The sequence below is a fragment of the Globicephala melas genome, chromosome 14, assembly GCF_963455315.2.
Source record: "Globicephala melas chromosome 14, mGloMel1.2, whole genome shotgun sequence".
Classification (NCBI taxonomy): Eukaryota; Metazoa; Chordata; class Mammalia; order Artiodactyla; family Delphinidae; genus Globicephala; species Globicephala melas.
The window spans coordinates 5,392,810-5,417,863 of NC_083327.1; the positions used below are offsets into that span (position 1 = coordinate 5,392,810).

Genomic DNA, 25,054 nt, shown 5'->3' on the forward strand with positions numbered 1-25,054 from the left:
GAAGACATACAAACGGCCAACAAACACATTAAAAAGATGCTCAACATCACTAATGAGGAGGGAAGTGCAAATCAAAATCCAATGAGATACCACCTCAGAATGGCTATTATCAAAAAAACAAAAACAAAAACAAAAAAACAGTGTTGGTGAAGACGTAGAGAAAGGGAAACACTTGTACACTGTTGGTGGGAATATAAATTGATATAACAACTATGGAAAACAGTATGGAGATTCCTCAAACAATTAAAAATAGTGCTACCACATGATCCAGCATATCCACTTCTGGGTATTTACCCAAAGAAAACAAAACAGTAGCTCCACTGACAGGTGAATGGATAAAAAATTGTGGTATATACATACAATGGAATATTACTCATCCATAAAAAATGACATTTGCAACAATGGTTGGATCTAGAGGGTATTATGATAAGTGAAACAAGTCAGGCATCAAAAGATGCTGTATGATCTCACTTGTGGATGGAATCTAAAAAATACAAAACCAAATGAAAACAGACTAATAGGTAATGAGAACAAATGGAAGGATGCCTGAAGGTGGGGTGGGGAGGGGGAAAAATAGGTGAAGTGGATTAAGAGCTACAAACCTCCAGTTATAAAATAAATAAGCCAAGTGTATGTCACATACAGTATAAAGAATATGGTCAATAATATTGTAATAATTTTGTATGTGGACAGATTGTGGTCATCATTTCATAATATATGCAAATATGTAGTACACCTGAAACTAACATAATACTGTAAGTCAACTGTATTTCAATTAAAAAAAGATTTTTTGCAAAAAAAGGAAAGTAGAAATTTTAATTTTGTGGCTCTAGCAGCCACATGTGTCATCAAGAAATCCGTGTTCCCTGTATGTGAACTGATTCAAGTAAGCATATGCTTCCCTGAATAGCCCTGCCAGGGAAATCTGGGTCTGCTACTAAAATAGGATTGCCATTTAGAGCAGGTGGATTCTGCTATTGTTTTAGCCTCCTTCTTTCCTTCCCCAACACCTTTCAGGAATAAAAATTTAGGTGAGACCAATATACCTTCCTTATTCAGATGTCTCAATTCTTCCTTGATGGCCTTTGACCATGTAAGACAAAGCATCTTGATATGTGGTCATTTCCTCAACATAAGTTTCCTTAATCTGTGCATTCTTAAGGAACTGAAAACATCTGTTAAAATAACTAGCCACAGCTGAGCTAGAAACTGAAATAGAACCTTCACAGACAGAACACATCTTTAAACTCTATTTTTACTTTTAGAACAAACTTCCTCATTCTTTCTCAAGAAGATGTAGTAATGTAGGTAACTAAGTAGAAAAGCTTTGGCTTTTTGTATAGTATTTGTCAGTGGCCCCTTTTTTGATCACTGTGGATTCATTCAGCCACATGGCTCCAGACAAACCCATTGATTTCAGGTGTTTTTGTTATCTTGAGGACCAACTTCAGACAAAATTGTAAAGTGGGCCATTTATTTTTAGCCCACATGCACATCAGGGCTTCCCTCTTCACTTCAGTCATTCCTGAAGATTTCTCTATTCCTTTACTAGATAAGGCTTATGTTCTTATCCCTTTCAGAGTGCATTTGTTACTTTGTAACATGTAAGTAAAATACTTTTTAAGACTAAAGCATATTTCTTTCAAATGTCTAAAAGCAACATTTTCCATATAAAATTCTGAGGTTTGAGGAAACAGTTTTGGCACAAGAACATTCTCAGTGTGCAGAAAACCAAGCGCCATATTTCATCTATTCAGAAATCAAGTCCTAAATATAGACTTCTCTCTAGATCTCCAAACAGGATTTATACAGCTAAAGAACAAAAAACCCCAAATTCAGATGATATGATATCTCCTAAATGATAAGCATCTTAGGAAATAGATATCTTTGTGGACAAATTATTTCCGTGGCAAGGACCAGGGATTTATATTCAGGAAGATAGATCTTACATAACTTGGGCTAGAGGAGGAGATTAGGGAAACTCAGAGACTGAGATAAGTAGGTTCATGAGTTAATGCAAGAAGAATTGTTACCAGGAAGATGGCATACGTCAGGAACGTTTAAGAAGGCATATTGTTTTCAGAGCATTCCGGAAGGGATTAGCAAGACTTACTGAGAGAAATGAAAAAAACATAGTCTAGCATCATGAGTAAGATCAAAAGCAGTACTCTTAACTCTGAAATATCTGGAATACCAATTAGGAACTCTGGCTTGAGGGAATATAAGTAAAAACTAGTTGAAGGACGAGGCAGGGGCTTGATCAAAGGAAATAAAGAAAAAGCCAAATAGTAAGAACTTTGGTCAGAATCAATATGTTCTGAATTTCCACTCCTAGTCATGATATAGTAAGCAATCAGATTTACATTTCAGGCTTAAGCAATAATAAACTGGCCAAAATATATGAAGCAACAGCTTTCAGATGTTGGACAAGTAGCACAGGAAAATGATCCTTGAGAGAAGGGAAACAAACAAGATGAGACTTATGGTTGCCCTAGCCTACCACTACCTGGAAAGAGTATGTCTTGCTGTCTCAGGATTCACTCATCTCTCTTTCTTTCTGTCTTTTTTATATTTGTGCTTTATTTTTAATAGTTTCTTGGTATGTTTCCAAACATAATTCTATTTATTTAAAATTCTAGAAAATTCAAAGTAATATATAATTACATAACGCAAATCATTGTTTAGTTTGAGCATTGTTTAGATGAGAGACAGATTACACAAGGGTACAACAAGCTTTTCTAGGTGGTGCAAATATTTATTACCTTGATGGTGGTAATGTTTTCATTAATGTCAAAACTCATCAAACAGTACACAATATATAAACCATTTGTTATCTATCAGTTATACCTCCATAAAGATACAAACAATAAAAGAGGCTAAGAATGGTCATTATTTTGCTCATGTCTATCTACATTCCTTCCCTTGGTGATTGCAGTAAACTGAATAACACCCACAAGATACAAGGTCCTGACCCTGGGAACCTGAGAACATTACCTTATTTGGAAAAAAAGGTCTCTGCAGATATGATTAAGTACCTTGACATGGGAAGTTTAGCCTGAATTACCCTTGTGGGTCCTAAATGCAATCAGGTACACGCACAAATGAGGGAGACAAAGGGAGATTTGATACAGAGAGAAGTGGATGAGGCAGTGTGGCCGTGGAGGTAGAGATTAGAGAGACGGAGCTCAAGTCAAGAAATGAGAAGCTGAAGGAAGCAAGGAGTAACACACTACTATATCTAAGATAGATAGATAGATAGTAACACACTACTATATCTAAGATAGATAACCAACAAGGACCTGCTGTAGAGCACAGGGAACTCTACTCAATACTCTGTGATGGCCTCAATTGATGACCTCAATACTCTGTGATGGGAAAAAATCTAAAAAAGAATGAATATACGTATATGTATAACTGAATCACTGTGCTATACACCTGAAACTAACACCACGTTGTAAATCAACTCTACTCCAATAAAGTTAAAATATTAAAAAAAAAAAAAAGAAGACGCAAGGAGCAGAACATACAGTAGCCTCCAAAGGGAGAGCAGCCTGACAACACCCTGGCATCGTCTCAGAGAAACTGATTTTGGACTTCTGCTCTACAGAACAGTGAGAACGGTTTTCTGTAATTTTAAGCCATCAAGGCTGTGACCATTTGTTACAGCAGCCACAGGAAACGCATATAATTATCTTGTCCGTTCCCAAGGATTTAAATATACTTTATATTCAGAAATGATTTATCTGTTTCTGGTATTGTTATGTCAGTGCTGTTTTTAAATCTCCTTTCTAGTCCCCTCTTCTGAATTTAAATCATGAAGTTCAGTTTTCAACTTGATATCGTCCCTTGGAAAATTTCAATATTTCCAAAGTTGAACATCTTTTCCCCAAAACCTGCTCTCTGTCCAGCTTTTCCATCTCAGTTGATACCAAATCTGTTCCTTCCAATTGCCAAGTCTTATCGGCATCATAAACTCTTCTCACCGCAACACCCACTGTGTAGGAGAATCACGTGAGCTCTACCTTCAGAATATCCAGAATCTGACCACTTATTATCGCATCTACCATGACTATTAATTTGGTTCAAGTCACCACTATCTCTCACTAGGAACTATCCCGCAGCTTTCCTCTTCTACCCTTGCTCTTCCCTAGTCACGGGTTAACACCTGAATAAGATCAAGTCACTCATCTGCTTAGAATGACTCTCCATTGAACTCAGCGTAAATATAATGTCTCTCGATGGCTTACCTAGCAGGCCCTACTCCATCTGGCTCTCCCATCACTTTTTTTTTTTTTTTTTTTTTTTTTGCGGTACGCGGGCCTCTCACTGCTGTGGCCTCTCCCGTTGCAGAGCACAGGCTCCGGACACGCAGGCTCAGTGGCCATGGCTCACGGGCCCAGCCGCTCCGTGGCATGTGGGATCTTCCCGGACCGGGGCACGAACCCGTGTCCCCTGCATCGGCAGACGGACTCCCAACCACTGCGCCACCAGGGAAGCACTCCCATCACTTTTCTAATATCCTCTCCACCCTTCTATCCCTCACCCACTACATCCCAGTCACACTGGGATGACCTCAGATACCCCACCTTGGAGTCTTTGCTCTAACTCTTCCTTTCACCTGCATGCTCTTCTCCTAGATGGAGTTCCAAGTCTGTGCTCAGAGTTCAAGCTCAATGCAGTCCGTCCACGTGATTTTATTTAATAAAATAAAGCAAACACCTCCACAGCTGTCATGCTCAGTTCCTTTTACCCTACTCTATTTTTTTCTCTTTCCAAAACACTTATAACCTTTTAAAAAACTATATAATTTTACTTATTTATTATATTTATTTGTTATTGTCTCACTGATACCGGAAGATAAGCTCCTTGAATAAAGGAGCTTATACATAAAATAAAACATGTTTTTAATAAAACATAAAATAAAAATGTTTTTCTCTTTTTTCACTGATGTGTCCCAAGTGTACAGAACAATGCCTGCCCTTAACAAACACTTACTGAATGACTAACAATAAATAAATGAATTAACATTAAAGTTAATCCCTGTTATCTCTAACTTATTCTCACTTGAGTTAAGTAATATGACAAATGTAGCATCTGGCAATGTTTTCTTGACTATGAACTTGTAAGAAATTTATTTTGCTATTGTTCCGGTTAGTTTACATACAAAATACACTGCTCAACACAATGTCATTCACATGGATGCCACCTCACATTGTGTAGGTTGAGGAAAATAAATTCACCTCTATGTTGTCCAATCATTTGGAGCCCAATTCTCTTTAAACTTTTCTAAAAAATTGCCACATTTTCAAAACAGTTAATTCTTTCAAGTTAAAGGAAGCAAGAACTTGCTAAACAGCAGTCTGAACACCTGGAAAACCAATAAACTTCCAAAATAGTTTTCCTTAAGTGGAAGAAGGAGCCTAAAATATAAGAAAATTTGCTGACCTCTTAAACAATTGTATGAGCACTTAGTCCATACAAATACTCTGCTGAAGTCTATATTCCCTTAGCAAGAACTATTGGAATATAAGTGTGTTTTCATGACAGTGAGAAATTGTTCTGTGTTCTGACAAGTGCATTAAGAACCAAGAAAGACAGCAGAACACAGTACAATTCACTTTAAAATTCTCTACTAGTTCAATATGAAATTATTAGACATCTATAAATATTGTTCTGCTTTTGAACACCAGACATAATTAAAAGTTGTAAGATTGAATGACATTCTGTTTTCCACTGCCTTTTCTTAATTTAGGTTTTTACATGCAACTATTAAAGTTGTTTTGTAAGTCACAGGACTACGAAGGTATTATTCCTTCATAATTTAGGTTGGTATCCCTGCAGATCTAGGATACAAAAGTTTCCTCAAGGTTTTGGACTAGAAATAAAAACCATATTTGTACTTCTCTCTGTACTGCATGGTACCTACATGGAGCTATATACATAACTGATATTTAATAAATATTTATTAAACAGTGATAGTATAATGATAGTTACATTGAGATACACCTGAATTTCTTAATAATACCTCACATAAATACTTGAAAAATGAGATTTTTTTTTCAAATATCTGCTTGTAAGTACCTATTGCTTCAGTTTCTATTCCCATCAGTGTACTGATTAATCCCATCAACACTTCTTCCATTTTTCTGCCCAAATTTTATTTCTGTTTTATCAGATATATAAAGGAAATTTCAGTAAATGGCTCCATTCATTTATATCAGTAATTTTATATGCTGTTCAGCCCATATTGAATAAGGTACCACCTTAATATTATTTCAGTAAATTTTAGGACACATAGACTTACTGTAACTTAAAACTTGAAGTGAAATTTCTTGACATTTAATCACATGGTCTTCGATTCAAGGTCTTTTTTCCAGTGATGAAAGCTACAAAAAGATGATAAACATTCTTAGTGTACTGGGTTGAATAGTATCCACACAAAAAATGTTATGTCTTTCCTAGAACCTCAGGATTAGACTTTATTTGAAAATAAAGTCATGGCAGCTGTAATTAATTCAGTTAATACAAGTTTATGCTGGAGTAGGGTAGTTACCTAATACATTCTATAAGAAGAGAAGAAGAGAGAGACAGAGAGATACATAGGGAAGACGGGCCCGTGAATTGGAGACAAGAGTTTGGAGTGATGCAGCTACAAGCCAAGAGAAGAGCTAGAATTGTCTGCAACCACCAGAAGCTAGGACAAGGCAAAGCTCTGCCCCTTAAAGCCTCAGTGCAAGCATGGCCCTGCCAACACCGTCATTTCAGGCTTCCAGCCTTCAGCACCAAGAGAGAATAAACGTCGTCTATAATTTTAAGCTACCCAATTTGTGGTACTTTGTTATGGCAGCCACAGGGAACTAATACACTTAGTTTTTGCTTAATCAATGCATGTGCAATATGAAAATCTGTAATTGACACTGTCACCTCACCACCTTTCCCAACTCCCCTGAGTGACAACCTGGGTGTGTTAATAGCCTTCTGTTACGAGAAATATAACAAAAATTTTGGATATGACTATGGCTACATTTCAGTGATTGTGTCTAGTCACTTCAAATCTGAGACATCGAGGACATTTATTTTATTTAAAAAACATGCTTACATATAAATGATTGCATATATACATATTCATATGAAAATAGTTCTAATTCAAATTGAAAAACAGAAATACTTGAAAATTAAACCCTTCCTTTTGAGGATTTGTTACTCACAGAGATTGAGACTCTCTGAAGGTGATCCATTAACAATAAAACAGCTTACAAATGGGAAACTCCAACTTTGGATCTAGGGTTTTAATGCAGTGTTTTGCACAACAAACTGGTTTTCACATTAAGAAATTAACTTACTGTACACTATTTTCATATTTTTCAATGGTAATTTATTTCACCTTCCCAAACAATGCAGTCTCCCCACATCTGAGTCTCCTCCCCCACACATACCCAAAGCTGTATTTTCAACCTAGAAAACTCGCTTTAAAAAGATGAGCAAAATATGTTGTAGACATATCTTGGCCATGCAAATGTCTTCTCTATACAATCACTCCACGAGAAATAATACAAGGGAAAGGAATTCTACTCTAATAAGATAAATGGGATATATGTTTTGTTGTTTTTAAGAAACATTGAACAAAAGCATTTGTTCTCTGCTCTAAGAAGACCATAAACATTGATTTTTCCATCACTCCATCCACAAAAGCACCCTGCTGGAGAATTTACAGGCCATGGAGAACTTGGATGATTACATTTATGGTTACTATTTGAATCATTTTATTAGCTGGTAATTACTAATTTCTTTCAAAGTTACCTCTAGTTATGCAGAGCATAGTGTTTGGCTGTCCTTCCTTGTCCAATAACTAGATATTTTGAATTGCTCTGTGATTTATACACTAAACAGCATTTGTGTGTGTGTGTGTGTGTGTGTCTGTGTGTATTTTCACCTTAGCAGATTGCACATCTCTACGGCTTCTCTGAAGTCTGGAAAAAAAGTGTTGGGATGGGATGTCCTAAAAAGTGTGATGAGAGAGTGAATTGGCTGGGACCTACTGGACTAAAGCACATGGTAGGCTTAAAAAGGAAATATATTAAGCCTGTAATTCTATATCAAGATCATTTTTCTTTGTTATTTTTACCCATGGAGAGCATTCACTGAATATTCCAAAATGATTTTTTAACATGTCAAACCTATGATCCATTAATTATATGAGCATTTTTTGTCCTTACCCTCATCATTTCTTAAGTGATTTTAAGATAAGTTGAATATCAAGGTGTATTTGGCCATGTCTTTTGTTGCCCATATTTGACAGAATGACATGTAATGACATGTAATGAAGAACTCACAGTCACATAATTCATGCTTTTCTGGTTTCTCTCTGATTAGTTATAACTTTCTCTTTTCTTATATTTCCTTAAAAATAATCCTCAAATGAAACTAACACTGTGTACAGTTCCTTCCCTTAGGATGACTTCTAACGCCAGAACAAAAAAAGGATCACACTGAATTAAGCTTTTATTTCAGTTACAAGTTTGAATATAGATATAAGTTAAATGAAGGAATATATGTGAAAGTGCATTGTGTACTCTAAGGTACTATTGAAAAAGAGCTGGTTGTAATCACTACAAATAGTTATAAAGCATATTAAAACTGGGCTTTAAGAAAAATAATCTTTGTGGCATTACTTTATTATCAGTAATTTTCAGTATTTTGATGTTCATAACCATTAATTAATGAGTGAATTGACATACACTATGATTGTCAAATTAATTTAAAAAACTGGTCTATTAAAATATGTGTGGGCTTTATTTTAGTTGATGCAAAGCATTTGATACTACCTTTGTAAAGCCTGCTAAAGCTCTGAAGCAATTCTTTCTACGGAAATGTTTTTGTTTTAAATCTTGAACCACTTTCTCTCTTATGCAATAGAATTTTAAGTCTTTAGGTAGTAGACAGGAAATTTGGAAAATTTTGGATATAGCATTCTGTATTTTCAAACTCTTTTGCTATATGTAACTTACATTTGCCTTAAGTATGCTTTTCTTTTATGCTGGAAGTATAGAATAAGTATCATAGGTTAAAGTTTTTATCTAGAGAGAATTATGTTTATCACAATACAATTGTCTCGCTATATATGTATATTGTGTATGTGTTCATCAGTCTAGGAGTTTTAAAAATCTGTGACTTAGTGGCAATAAATATATGTACGGCAAATATTTATGTAACTATTTCCAGCTGCCCATAACTTCAAAACACAAAAGGATGTTTTTGAAGAAACATTCAACTATGTTGTATTTGGAGGCCCTAACCACATTATTTACTTACCCATGTGATGTTATTTTAAATGTAGTAAATATGCTTTAACCTGCTGTGTTCAGCACTTGAGTATCCTTGAGAAGTTTGAATATACCATTGTAAGTAAGGAACCACTAGTGGGTGTTTAAGGAGATAAAGTCTCTGTTTAGCCACTGAAGGAGATTTGACCCCTGTTGGAAAGGAAAACACATATAGTGCTCTGTAAGATGTGCAATAAAAGTTCTCTCAATTAAATAGCTCCCTTTTTGCCCCAAGCAGCCCCTGGGTTAACTCTTCTAGAATATTCACCATGTTTATTTGTGTACGATCACAATTGATAGTTTATTCTTTGGCAATGATAAACATATAGCAAGCATTATTATAAAGGGAAAAATTCCAGGACATAGTTTTACAATTTTGAGAGAAATATACTCATATAAATTTGACTTCTAAAGAACATGCTTTAAATACATATAAATGTTTACATCGATACCATAGTGTTTAGGACTTCATTAGTACATGATTGGATTTACCTTGAATTGCAGGCTTACTTGATGGAAACCATAGTGTTTTTAACTTTTTATATTTCACAAACTAGGAGAGATTTGGCTATTTTTTAAGAAGTTGGGATTCCTCCAAGGGAAAAGTAGTGTCTAGAACAAGCCCATTTTTATACATTAGGCTCTAGTCATTAATCTCCTACAAAGCTGACTTTAGCAGTTCTTGTTAGATTTCTTCCCTATTCAATGGATATGATGATTTGCAAAGGTTAAGTTAAATCAAAGGCCCTAGCTGACAGAGTCTCATCAGATTCTGCTCCTTTACTGTCATAACAGTGCCTTCCCCAACTAATTAGGTCTCTACTGTGCTTCCTATTTTTAAAGTGTGGATAACATCCAGCCTTGCCTTGGTGAGTTATACCTCTTTCCCTTGATCCATGTCTTCCCTTCTCCTTCTAGCTAGAGTTATATTACCTCCACTGGCTGACCCAGATTTGTCCCTGCTTCTCTGACCTCCTGGTGTCAACCCTGTTTAGACATGGAGATACTATACACTATAGTATACAGGCTCTTACTCTATATTTTAAATGGCAGTACTTACACATCAATCTGAACTTGCATATCATTGAGCTAATTACATCCCCACCTAATGACTATTTACCAGGGTATGTCCAATATAGTTCCATCATATGACCTGCAAAATCCTAAATCAGAGGCTATACCTAGGACTGACTATAAGTTGCTATAACTTTAAATTTAACTGCCATTGGGCTTCCCTGGTGGCGCAGTGGTTGAGAGTCCACCTGCCGATGCAGGGGACATGGGCTCATGCCCCAGTCCGGGAAGATCCCACATGCCACGGAGCGGCTGGGTCCATGAGCCATGGCTGCTGAGCCTGCGTGTCCAGAGCCTGTGCTCCGCAACGGGAGAGACCACAACAGTGAGAGGCCCGCGTACCGCAAAAAAAAAAAAAAAAAAAAAAATTAACTGCCATTAAAATGTGGGCCATACACCAACTCTACCTACTATATCAGAAACTTTGACTGGGAAACAACAGCTTTTTAATAATATTGTGTTCCCAGATATGCCAACTACATGGATTATAAACACCCACAGCAACAAAATATACAAAGTGACTACTGTGTATTAGGTGTCTGGAGAATTGTTCTATGGAGTGAGACTACTGGGTAAACAAGTGACTATTAAATTGTGAAGCTTCTTAATCACATATTGACAAGAAGCTATAGGGAATTATATAACGTTTTTAAACAGATGAATAATGTGGCAGAATTTAGGATTTAGAAAGTTTCCATAGAGAATGGAATGAAAACAGAAGAATGGAGTGGGAGAAGCTCTTGGAAAAGAGCCTGGAAAAATCTAGGAAGATGGACAAAAATAGATACCCACTTCTATGGGTGAGATAACACAGAGGGTTTAGTAGAAAATCTTAGGTAAAGGGATGATATGCCACCAGATCCCAGATTTGAGAGAGTAACTTACTTTGAACTTCCCAAATAGGTTTCTGAGGCAATTGACAGTTTCCTTGCCTTAATCAGAACTAGTTTACAAAGAGGCATGTGGCAAAATCCACATCTGGAAGAAGCAGACAATAGACCCAGGTCTAACAAGAGAGAGAGGCCTGGTTAGGGCAAAGGAACCAGGCAGAGGCTGCCAAATTTCATCATTAAATGCAGGAGGAATTAACGGAGGAGCAGGTGTAAAGTGAGGAGTAAGGATGGGAGCAGGTCATCACACAGTCATTTGAGGATTACGGTGAGTTTTAAGTATTGTGTGACTTTCAGGTAAAGACCTGGTGGAAAATTGGTAACTAATATGCAAACCTGGAAAAAAGTGTGGATTAGAAGCAATGTGTCACTAAATGTAAGAGAGTAGAATATCAAGAAGTGAGAGGCAGCATTATCTCATGATTTGGAAAGGTTAAATAAGATGAATGCTGAAAATACACCACTGATTTAGCAATAAATGTTTTGATAATGTGATGGGGTAGTAGATTGAATTGAGTGTTGAGAAGTGAATGTAGTTGACTCATTCAAGTATTCTGGCAATGAATACAAAGAAAATAGTTTTCTAACTGGTTGCCCAAGAAGGAGAATTTACAGATTTTTCTAAAACTTTCTTTTAGACTTGGGAAACTCAAGAAAGACGTCAATTAAAACAATAAGTGGGGCTTCCCTGGTGGCACAGTGTTTGAGAGTCCGCCTGCCGATGCAGGGCACATGGGTTCGTGCCCCAGTCCGGGAAGATCCCACATGCCGTGGAGCAGCTGGGCCCATGAGCCATGGCCGCTGAACCTGCGTGTCCGGAGCCTGTGCTCCACAACGGGAGAGGCCACAACAGTGAGAGGCCCGCATACCAAAAAAAAAAAAAGTGAAAAGGCTGTCTGGTTTCACATGAAAAGAGCTCAGAAGTTGCCACTTCATCCTAACAAGTCAAAAGCCAAACAGACTGAAAAAACCACAGCTCCTCGTGCATCCATAAGACGGGGGGTGGGGGTAGGGACACCAGGCAAACCATCACCCCCAAGATTGGAGAGACAGACAGACAAATACAAAAAGTCATAGCGTAACAAGGCAGAGACCCACGAGCAGAAACTGCTGTGGAAACCAGTGCTGGGGCAGGAAAATCAGAACTGTAATGGATAAATCCCAGTCATGGTGCGGGGGTGGGGCAGTTTGGCCACAAACTCGTGAGATTTACCTCCAGGAGCTCGGCCAGGTTTCCACAGTAAATATCAGAGAAATATCCCCCTCCTACTTCCAGCAGGAGGAAGGAAAAAGAAACCATTTTGAAATACCCAGAGCACTGTATTCTTCTTAACAAGGCCACTATCAGGGGAAACTAACCAGAGACTAGCCTGCTGGGGTACTATTAGAGCTTAACTAGGGCTGGGAAATACAAAACTTTAGCCAGCTCTAGCCTTCTTGTCCCACCTAAGAAGGGAGAAAAAAAACTGAGAAACACTTGTGAAGTTTACAGACTATTGATAAAAGGCTGATGCTGTAACACAGGACTAAAGAACACTTTACCTCCCCTCATATCTCACCACCACCTCACTAAAGGCCTATTTACAGCAGATCCTTTCACTTAGCATATCGTATCTGGCCATCAGGGAAAAAAACCACAAGGCAAACCAAAAAAAAATTAAAAAGACAGTGCAAGCATTAGAACCAGACATGGCAGGGATTTTGGAATTATCAGCCCAGGAATGTAAAACAGCTATGACTTACGGATAAGGTAGACAGCATGCGAGAACAGATGGTCAATGTAAGCAGAGAGGTGAGAATCCTAGGAAAGAACCAAAAAAAAAAAATGCTAGAGATAATAAAACACTGTAACAGAAATGAAAATGCCTTTGATGGACTCATTAGACTGGACACAAATGAGGAAAGCACCTCTGAGCTAGAGCATATATCAATAGAATCCTTGAAAACCATAAAGCAAAGAGAACAAAGATTAAGAAAAAATAAATACCAGAACAGAAGATCTATGGGCTGTGGGATAACAAAAGTTGTAACATGCATGTAATGGAAATACCAGAGGAAAAGATAGAGAGAAAGGAACAGAAGAAATATTTGAAGCAATGATAACTGAGACTATCTCTCAAATTAATGTCAGACAGCAAGCCCCAGACTCAGGAAGAAAACCCTGGAGCACCAAGCAGGATAAATACAAAAACACTACACTTAGGCACCTCATCTTCAAGCTACAGAAACTCAAAAATAAAGAAAAAATCCTGAAAGAAGCCAGAGGTTGGGGAAATACCTTAACTATAAAGGAACAAAGATAAGAATTACAGCTAACAGATCATTTTTTCAAAATGATAAGAATATAATAAAAATGAAAAAAAAATAAATCCTTCAAAATAATAACAACTTTTTAATTATGTATGCTTATGTGTGTATATTACATATAATTGAAATGAATGACAATGACCCAAGAGATAAAAGGAAGAAATTAGGATTATTTTGTAACTATAAGGTATTCACACTACCATGAAGTTATTTTAAAAATGGACTTAGGGGCTTCCCTGGTGGCGCAGTGGTTGAGAGTCCGCCTGCCGATGCAGGGGACACGGGTTCATGCCCCGGTCCAGGAAGATCCCACATGCCGCGGAGCGGCTGGGCCCGTGAGCCATGGCCGCTGAGCCTGCGCGTCCGGAGCCTGTGCTCCGCAATGGGAGAGGCCACAGCGGTGAGAGGCCCGCGTACCGCAAAAAAAAAAAAAAAAAATGGACTTAGATCAGTTGTAAATGAATATTGCAAATTCTAGGGCAAACACTTTAAAAAGTTAAAAAAAAAAAGTAAAATGGATATGCTAACAATGCTAAGAAAGGAGAGAAGATGGAATTATAAAAAATGCTCAAAAGGCAGAAAAATAGTGGAAGACAAAATAGTAACAAAAAACAAAGGCAACAAATAAAAAAGAGTAACAAATATGGTTTATATTAACCCAACTATATAAATAATCATTTTGAATGTCAATGGTCTGAATGCATGAATTAAAAGAGATTATAAGAATGGATCAAAAATACCAAACCATATGTTGCTTACAAGAAACCCACTTTAAATATAAAAACACATATAAATTAAAAGTAAATGGAGGCTTCCCTCATGGCGCAGTGGTTGAGAGTCTGCCTGCCGATGCAGGGGACACGGGTTCGTGCCCCGGTCCAGGAAGATCCCACATGCCATGGAGCGGCTGGGCCCGTGAGCCATGGCTGCTGAGCCTGCACGTCCGGAGCCTGTGCTCTGCAACGGGAGAGGCCACAGCAGTGAGAGGCCCATGTACCGCAAAAAAACAAAAACAAATTAAAAGTAAATGGGTGGGGACTTCCCTGGTGACGCAGTGGTTAAGAATCTGCCTGCCAATGCAGGGGACATGGGTTCGAGCCCTGGTCCAGGAAGATCCCACATTCCACAGAGCAACTAAGCCCGTGTGCCACAACTACTGAGCCTGTGTTCTAGAGCCTGTGAGCCACAACTACTAAAGCCCATCTGCCACAACTACTGAAGCTCAGGTGCCTAGACACCGTGCTCTGCAACAAGAGAAGCCACAGCAATGAGAAGCTCACACACCACAATGAAGAGTAGCCCCTGCTCACCACAGCTAGAGAAAGCCTGTGCCCAGCAACAAAAACCCGATGCAGCCAATTAATTAATTAATTAATTATTTTTTTTAACAAAGTAAACAGATGGAGAAAAATATATTATGCTACCACTAATCAAAGGGAAACAGGGAGTAGCTATATTAATTCCAGATAAAACAAGCTTCAGAGTAAGAAAAGATGTCAGGGATAAAGCAGGGCATTACAAAATGATAAAGGAGTGAATTCTCCAAGAAGATATAACAATTCTTAACATGTATATGCCTAACATCAGAGTGTCAAATTATGTGAAGCAAAAACTGATATAACTACAAAGAAAAATAGATGAATACACTATCATAGTTGGAGACTTCAGCACACCTCTGTCAGAACTGGACAGACTCAGCAGGCAAAAAATCAGTAAGGACATAACTGAACTCAACATCATCATCAATTAAATCAATATAATTGATATTTTTATAGACTACTTTATCAAACAACAGCAGAATACACATTCTTCTCAAGTTTACATGAAATATTCACCAAAATAGCCCAAACTCTTGGCTATAAAACACTCCTTACCAAATTTAAAATAATAGAAATTATACAATGTCTGACCTCAGACCACAGTAGAATTAAACTAGGAATTGCTAACAGAAAGATAAATGAAAAATTCCTAATGATTTAAAGTGAACATTAAACAACATACTTCTAAATAACACATGGGTCAAAGAAGAAAACTCAAGAGAAATAAAATATTTCGAAAAAAATGAAAATGAAATCACAACATACTAAAATGTGTGGGAGGTACTAAATGCAGTGATTAGAGGTATATTTATACCAAATGCAGTGATTAGAGGTATATTTATACCATTGAATGCATATATTAGGAAAGAAGATCTAAAATCAATCATGTGGATTGGTTCAAGATGGCGGAATAGAAGGACATGCGCTCACTCCTTCTTGCAAGAACATCGGAATCACAACTAACTGCTGAACCATAATCAATAGGAAGACACTGAAACTCACTAAAAAAGATACATCCAAAGACAAAGGAGAAGCTGCAATTAGATGGTAAGAGGGGCACAATCACAATAAAATTAAATCCCAGAACCAGGGGTGGGCAACTCACAAACTGGAGAACAATTATACCACAGAAGTTCACCCACTGGGGTGAAGGTTCTGAGCCCCATGTCAGGCTTCCCAACCTGGGGGTCTGGCAACAGGAGGAGGAATCCCCAGAGAATCAGGCTTTGAAGGCCAGTGGGATTTGATTGCAGGACTTCGGCAGGACTGGGGGAAGCAGAGATTCCACTCTTGGAGGGCACACACAAAGTCTTGTGTACACCAGGATGCAGGGGGAAGGAGAAGTGACCCCATAGGAGACTGACCAGATCTACCTACTAGTGTTGGAGGGTGTCATGCAGAGGTGGGGGGCAGGTATGTCTCACCACGGTGACAAGGACACTGGCAGCAGAAGTTCTGGGAAGTACTCAAAGGTGTGAGCCCTCCTGGAGTCCACCATTAGCCCCACCAAAGAGACTGTAGGCTCCAATGCTGGGTCATCTCAAGCCAAACAACCAACAGGGAAGGAACACAGCCCCACCCATCAGCAGACAAGTGGCTTAAAGTTTTACTGAGCTCTGCCCACCAGAGCAAGAGCCAGGTCCCCCCACCACCAGTCCCTCCCATCAGGAAGCTTGCACAGGCCTCTCAGGTAGCCTCATCCACCAGAGGGCAGAGAGTAGAGCAAGAAGAACTACATTCCTGCAGCCTGCAGAATGAAAATGACAATCACAGAAAGATAGACAAAAAGAAAAGGCAAAGGATTATGTCTCAGATGAAGGAACTAGATAAAACCCCAGAAAAACAATTAAATGAAGTGGAGATAGGAAAACTTCCACAAAAAGAATTCAGAATAATGATAGTGAAGATGATCCAGGACCTCAGAAAAAGAATGGAGGTGAGGGTCGAGAGATACAAGAAATGTTTAACAAAGACCTAGAAGAAGTAAAGAACAAACAGAGATGAACAATACAATAACTGAAATGAAAAATACACTAGAAGGAATCAATAGAATAACTGAGGCAGAAGAACAAAGAAGGGACCTAGAAGACAGAATGGTGGAAATCACTGCCATGGAACAGAATAAAGAAATAAGAATGAAAAGAAATGAAGACAAAAAGAAAAAAAAAAGAAGACAGCCTAAGAGACTTCTGGGACAACATAAAATGCATGAACATTTGCATTATAGAGGTCCCAGAAAGAGAAGAGAGAGAGAAAGACCTGAGAAAATATTTGAAGAGATTATAGTCGAAAACTTCCCTAATATGGGAAAGGTAATAGCCACCCAAGTCCAGGAAATGCAGAGAGTCCCGGGCAGGATAACTCCAAGGAGAATCACACCAGGACACATAGTAATCAAACTGGCAAAAATTAAAGGCAAAGAAAAATTATTAAAAGCAACAAGGGAAAAATGACAAATAACATAAAAGGGAACTCCCATAAAGTTAAAAGCTGATTTCTCAGCAGAAACTCTGCAAGCCAGAAGGGAGTGGCATGATATATTTAAAGTGATGAAAGGGAAGAATCTACAACCAAGAATACTCTACCCAGAAAGGCTCTCATTCAGATCTGATGGAAAAATCAAAAGCTTTACAGACAAGCGAAAGCTAAGCAACTTCAGCATCACTAGACCAGCTTTGCAACAAATGCTAAAGGAACTCCTCTAGGTGGGAAAGAGACTAGTAACTTAAAACAACCTGTACATATATAGACTGCTATATTGAAACCTCATGGGAACAGCAAACCAAAAAACTACAATAGATACACACACACAAAAGAAAAACCAACCCAAACACAACACTAAAGATGGTCATCAAACCACAAGAGAAGAGAAGAAAAGAGGAAAGAAAGAAAAAAGACCTACAAAAACAAACCCAAAACAATTAAGAAAATGGCAATAGGAACACACATATCGATAATTACCTTAAATGTAAATGGATTAAATGCTCAAACCAAAAGACATAGACTGGATGAATGGATATGAAAACAAGACCCATATATATGCTATCTACAAAAGACCCCCCTCAGACCTAGGGACACATACAAACTGAAAGTGATGGGATGGAAGAAGATATTCCATGCAAATGAAAATCAAAAGAAAGCTCAAGGAACAATACTCTTATCAGACAAAATAGACTTAAAAATACTGTTGTAAGAGACAGAGAAGGACACTACATAACAATCAAGGGAGCAATCCAAGAAGAAGATATAACAATTGCAAACATATATGCACTCATCATAGGAGCACCTCACTGTATAAGGCAAATACTAACAGTCATAAAGGGAGAAATTGACAGTAAAACAATAATAGTGTGGGACTTTAACACCCCACTTTCATAAATGGAAATATCATCCAGACAGAAAATCAATAAGGAAACACAGCCCTTAAATGACACATTAGACTAGATGGACTTAATTGATATTTATACAGCACTCCATCCAAAGGCAGAAGAATACACATTCTTCTCAAGTGCACACAGAATATTCTTCAAGATTGACTACATCTTGGGCCATGAAGTGAGCCTCAGTAAATTTAAGGAAATGGAAATCATACCAACCATCTTTTCCAACCACAACGCTATGAGATTAGAAATAAACTACAAGAAAAAAAACTACAAAAACACAAACATGAGGAGGCTAAACAATATGCTACTAAACAACCAATGGATCACTGAAGAAATCAAAGAGGAAATCAAAAAATACCTAGAGACAAATGAAAATGAAAGCACAATGATCCAAAGCCTATGGGATGCATCAAAAGCAATTCTAACAGGAAAGTTTATAGCAATACAATCTTACCTCACGAAACATGAAAAATCTCAAATAAGCTATGTAAAGCCACACCTAAAGCCACTAGAGAAAGAAGAACAAACAAAACTGAAAGTGAGTAGAAGGAAAGAAATCATAAACATCAGAGCAGAAATAAATGAAACAGAGACAAATAAAACAATAGCAAAGATCAACAAAACTAAAAGCTTGTTCTTTGAAAAGATAAACAAAATTGATAACGTTTAGCCAGACTCATTAAAAAAAAAGGAAGAGGACTCAAATCAATAAAATTAGAAATGAAACAGGAGAAGTTACAAATGACACCACAGAAATACAAAGGATCATAAGAGACTACTATATGCAACTGTAGGCCAATAAAATGGACAACCTGGAAGAAATGGACAAATTCATAGAAAGGTATAGTCTCCTAAGACTAAACTAGGAAGAATTAGAAAATATGAACAGATCAATTACAGGCACTGAAATTGAAATTGTAATTTAAAAACTCCCAACAAACAAAAGTCCAGGACCTGATGGCTTCATAGGCGAATTCTATCAAACATTTAGAGAAGAGCTAACACCTACCTTTCTGAAACTGTTCCAAAAAATTGCAGAGGAAGGAAAGCTTCCAAACTCATTCTATGAAGTCAATATAACTCTGATACAAAACCAGACAAAGATACCACTAAAAAAGAAAATTACAGGCCAATATCACTGATTATCATAGATGCAAAAATCCTCAACAAAATATTAGCAATTTGAATCCAGCAATACATTAAAAAGATCATACACCATGATTAAGTGGGATTTATCCCAGGGATGCAAGGAATTTTCAATATCCACAAATTAATCAGTGTGATACACCACATTGACAAATTGAAGAATAAAAACCATGTGATCATCTGAATAGACGCAGAAAAAGCTTTTGACAAAATTCAGCAAATATTTATGATAAAAACTCTCCAGAAAGTGGGCATAGAGGGAACCTACCTCAACATAACAAAGGCCATATACGACAAACCTAGAGCTAGCATCATACTCAACGGTGAAAAGCTGAAAGCATTTCCTCTAAGATCAGGAACAAGACAAGGATGCCTACTCTCACCACTTTTATTCAACATAGTTTTGGAAGTCCTAACCACGGCCATCAGAGAAGAAAAAGAAATAAAAGGAATCCAAACTGGAAAAGAAGTTAAACTGTCACTGTTTGCAGATGACATGATACTATACATAGAAAACCCTAAAGACACTACCAAAAAATTACTATAGCTCATCAGTGAAGTTGCAGGCGACAAAACTAATACACAGAAATCTGTTGCATTTTACACTAACAATGTAAGATCAGAAAGAGAAATTCAAGAAACAATCCATTTACCATTGCATTAAAAAGACTAACACAACTAGGAATACACCTACCTAAGGAGACGAAAGACCTATACTCCAGAAACTATAAGATGCTGATGAAAGAAATCAGACACCAACAGGAAAGATATACCATGTTCTTGGATTGGAAGAATAAATATTGTCAAAATGACTATACTACCTAAGGCAATCTACAGATTCAGTGCAATTCCTATCAAACAACCAATGGCATTTTTCACAGAACTAGAGAAAAAAATCTTAAAATTTGTATGGAGACACAAAAGACACTGAATAGCCAAAGCAGTCTTGAGAAAGAAAAATTGAGCTTGAGGAATCAGGCTCCCTGACATCAGACTACACTACAAAGCTATATTCATCAAAGATTATGGTACTGACATAAAAATAGAACTATAGATCAATGGAACAGAATAGAAAGCCTAGAAATAAACCCACACACCTATGGTCAATTAATCTATGACAGAGGAGGCAAGACTATACAATGGTGGAAAGACAGTCTCTTCAACAAATGGTGCTGGGAAAACTGGACAGCTACATGTAAAAAAATGATATTAGATCATTCTTTAACACCATACACAAAAATAAGCTCAAAATGGATTAAAGACCTAAGTGTGAGACCAGACACTGCAAAAGCTCTTAGAGGAAAGCATAGGCAGAACACTCTCTGACATAAATTACAGCAATATCTTTTCTGATCTGTCTCCCAGAGTAATGGAAATAAAAACAAAAATAAACAAATGAGGCCTAATTAAACTCAAAAGCTTTTGCACAGCAAAGGAAACCATAAACAAAACAAAAAGACAACCCACAGATAGGGAGAAAATATTTGAAAAATATGCAACTGACAAGGGATGAGTCTCCAAAATTTACACACAGCTTAATATCATCAAAACAAACTACCTGATCATAAAATGGGCATAAGACCTAAATAGACATTTTTTCCAAGGAAGACATATGATTGGCCAAGAAGCACATGAAAAGATGTTCAACATCGCTAATGATTATATAAATGCAAATCAAAACTACAATGAGATATCACCTCACACCAGTCAAAATGGCTATCATCAAAAAATCCACAAACAATAAATACTGGAGAGGGTGTGGAGAGAAAGGAACCCTCCTACATTGTTGGTGGGAATGTAATTGGTACAGCCACCATGGAGAACAGCATGGAGATTCCTTTAAAAACTAAAAATAGAGCTACCGTATGACCCTACAATCCCACTCCTGGGCATATATCTGGAGAAAAACATGGTCAGAAAGGATACATGCACTCCAATGTTCATTGCAGCACTGTTTACAATAGCCAAGACATGGAATGTCCATCTACAGAGGAATGGATTAAGAAGATGTGGCACATATATACAGTGCACTATACTCAGCTGTAAAAAAGAATGAGATTATGCCACTTACAGCAACATGGATGGATCTAGATATTGTCATACTGAGTGAAGTAAGTCAGACAGAGAAAGAGAAATATTGTATGATATCACTTATATGCTGAATCTAAAAATAAATGATACAAATTAATGTATTTACAAAACAGAAACAGACTCACAGACTTAGAGAATGCGCTTATGGTTACTGGGAGGGAAGGGTGGAGAGAAGGAATAGTTATGGATTTGGGGATTGACATGTACACGCTGTTACATTTAAAAAGGATAACCAACAAGGACCTACTGTATAGCACAAGGAACTCTGCTCAATGTTATATGGCAGCCTGGATGGGAGGTGAGTCTGGGGGAGAATGTATACAAGTATATGTATGACTGAGTCACTTTGCTGTGCAGCTGAAACTATCACAACATTGTTAATCAGCTATACTCCAATATAAAATTAAAAAGTTAAAAAAATAAAATAAAATCAATCATGTAAGTTACCACATTAGAAAACTAGATAAAAGGGGCAAATTAGATTCAAAATGAGGGGAAAAACATCATAAGAAATAGGACAGAAATCAATGAAACTGAAAATAAGAAATCAATTGAGAAAAATCAACAGAACAAAAAGCTGGTTCTTTGAAAGATATTAATAAAATCAGTAAGACTTTAGCCAGGCTAAATAAAAGGAGAGAGAGAGAGAGAGAGCAATGGCATAAATTAGTAATATCAGAAATGAAAGAGAAGACAAGTACAGATTCCATGGAAATTAGGAGAATAATAAAGTAATACTATAAACAACTTTATGCCCACAAATTTGATAACCTAGATTAAATGGACCAATTTCTTGAAAGACAACCCTGTCATTTCACAGAAGAAGAAATAGATGATCTGAATAGGCTTATATCTACTAAACAAATTGAATCAATAGTTAAGGACCTTCCAAAACAGAAAGTACCATGCCCAGATGGATTCATTGGAGAACTCTACCAAACATTAAAGGAAGAAATTATACCAATTCTTTATAATCTCTATTGGAGGGTGGAAGTTGAGGGGATGCTTCTTAACTCATTCTATGAGGCCAGCATTATACTACTACCAAAACCAGAAAAAGACATTACAAGATTAAAAAAAGAAAAGTATCTCTCAGGATCATAGGTGCAAAAATTTCAACAAAACATTAGCATATCAAACCCAAAAATGTATTAAAACAATTATACACCACAACTAGGTGAGATTTACTGCAAGTATGTAAGACTAGTTTAATACTAAAAATAAATTAATGTAACTCATCAACAGACTAAAAAAGATAAATCACATGATCATATTAATAAATGCAGGAAAGGAATTGACAAAATCCAGTGCCCATTCATGATATATATATATAAAAAAAAAAACTCTCAGGAAATAGGAATTGAAAGGAACTCTTCTCAATTTGGAAAGAATAGCTACAGAAGAAAAACAAAAACAAAAAACCTACACCTAACATCACACTTAATGGTGAGAAACTTGAAGCTTTTGCAGTAAGATCAGGAAGAAGGCAAAAATGTCCCCTCTCACCATTCCTTTCCAACATCATACTGGAAGTCTTTGATCATGCAAGGAAGCAAGAAACATAAAGTATAAAATTGGGAAGAATGACATAAAACTGATTTGTTCACAGATAACATGATTATCTATATAGAAATCTGAAAGAATAAGAAAAAAAATCCTCCTGGAACTAATAAGCAATTATAGCAAGATTTCAGGAAACAATGTTAATATACAAAAGTCAGTTGCAAAGGGAGGTGGTTCAAGATGACAGTGTAGGAAGAGCCTAAGCTTACCTCTTTCCATGGACACAACAAGTATGCAGCTGCATATGGATTAATTCCCTCTGAAAAGAACCTGAGAACTAGCTGAACATCTATTTCACAACAAAGAATAAAAAGGACCACATTGAGATGAGTAAGAGATGCAGTGAGAGAGTCTGGCCAAAAAAGCCCTGGTGGGGTAAAACACAATAGGGAGGGATCTCACGTCATAGGTGCTTCTCCAAGAGAGCACCCACATCAGGCACCCTGTTCCTGGAACCTACACCAGAGAGGTGAGGTCCTAAAATGTCTGGCTTAGAAAACCAATGAGGCTGATATCCAAGGGTCCCAAAATGCTATAGGAAGCAGAGACTGTCCTCTTAAAAGGTCCATGTGGGGTTTCCCTCACCACAAGACCTAGCAAAGTAACAGCAGTTTGAAAAGTGCCAAGACTATACGTGAAGGAGAGTCATTTACAAATCTAAAATCATAGCTGGAGGAACAGGGGAGGGTTCAAATGTTCCCTGGAGATGAAGGCACTGGTGGATGCCATTGTTCTAATCCCCACCTAACCTACTAGCATAAGTGGGCAAGCTTAGATGAGGGAGCAAGCAATCATGACACTATCCCACTACCTGCTGAAGCTGGAGAAGTCCAGTGACTGCAGCACTCTCCTGTTGTGGCAGGAGAGCATGAAACTCTGCATCATTCTGCACTCTAGCTAAAGTCTGCAAGTGCAGGTAGCTGTGACACTCCCCTGCCCCCTGGCTGGGGCTGGTGGGTGACAGTCACAGTATTTGCCCACTCTTGGCCTATAGTTGATGCATGCACACAGAAAAGGCACTCCATGTTGCACTGCTGAAACCCACAGGTGCATGTGTCATGTCATTTTGCCTTTTTCCAGTTGTTTTTCTTTTGTTGTTGTTGTTGCAGTACATGGGCCTCTCACTGCTGTGGCCTCTCCCGTTGCGGAGCACAGACTCCAGACGTGCAGGCCCAGCGGCCACGGCTCACAGGCCCAACCGCTCTGAGGCATGTGGGATCCTCCCGGACCAGGGCATGAACCCGTGTCCCCTGCATCGGCAGGTGGACTCTCAACCACTGCACCACCAGGGAAGCCCCATTTTGCCTTTTTGAAGCAAGAGAGCAAGCCCTCTCCAGTTGCCTATCTAAAGCCAGTAGGTATGCACAATCCACACTGGAGATACCCCTTCATCACCAAGAGAGCTGGAGTTTCTGAACGTCATAGGACTCTAACAATCAGAAAAAAACATTCTTATCACTGCACAGATGCCAACTGAACCACAGCCTTAGTCTTCCTGTGAAAGAAGCCTCTTTACTTAACTTGGAGCTTTACCCTGAGGGACAGGCTTCAGGCATAACACATCTCTAGAGGCTTAGGAGGAGCTCCCAGGGAACATAAGCAGGGAGATACCATTCCTGCATACCTCTTTGGCTCATTACAGCTTGATGAGGCCTCTAAGAAAGGAGACTTTACACTCATCTGAAGGCGTGAACTCTACAGCTGTGCTCTCCAGATCTTCTAGACTGACAGTAGCTAGGTATTATAATTGTTGCCCTATGAGACTGTACATATTTGCATACTTTAGCTGCAGCCTGAGAGTCTGGCTTCAATCAGGCTGAAACTAGGTGCTAAATGAGATTCCTCCACTTGGAACAGATCTTGACACACAGATCTTGACACACTCGCAACAGCAGGGGCATATTAAGAATAAACCAGAGGTATAGACAACCACAAAAATTCGAGACAACAAAGAGATA

General features: G+C 37.8%; 1 long non-coding RNA gene across 1 annotated transcript in view; it reads right to left on the minus strand.

The window, feature by feature from the left end:
• LOC132593340 (uncharacterized) overlaps positions 1-25,054 on the minus strand; it is a 122,358-nt gene that overhangs the window by 88,670 nt on the left and 8,634 nt on the right. Inside the window, exon 2 of the long non-coding RNA XR_009558662.1 lies at positions 6,305-6,386. This is a non-coding gene — a long non-coding RNA (uncharacterized lncRNA). The remainder of the gene's footprint in view (positions 1-6,304; positions 6,387-25,054) is intronic.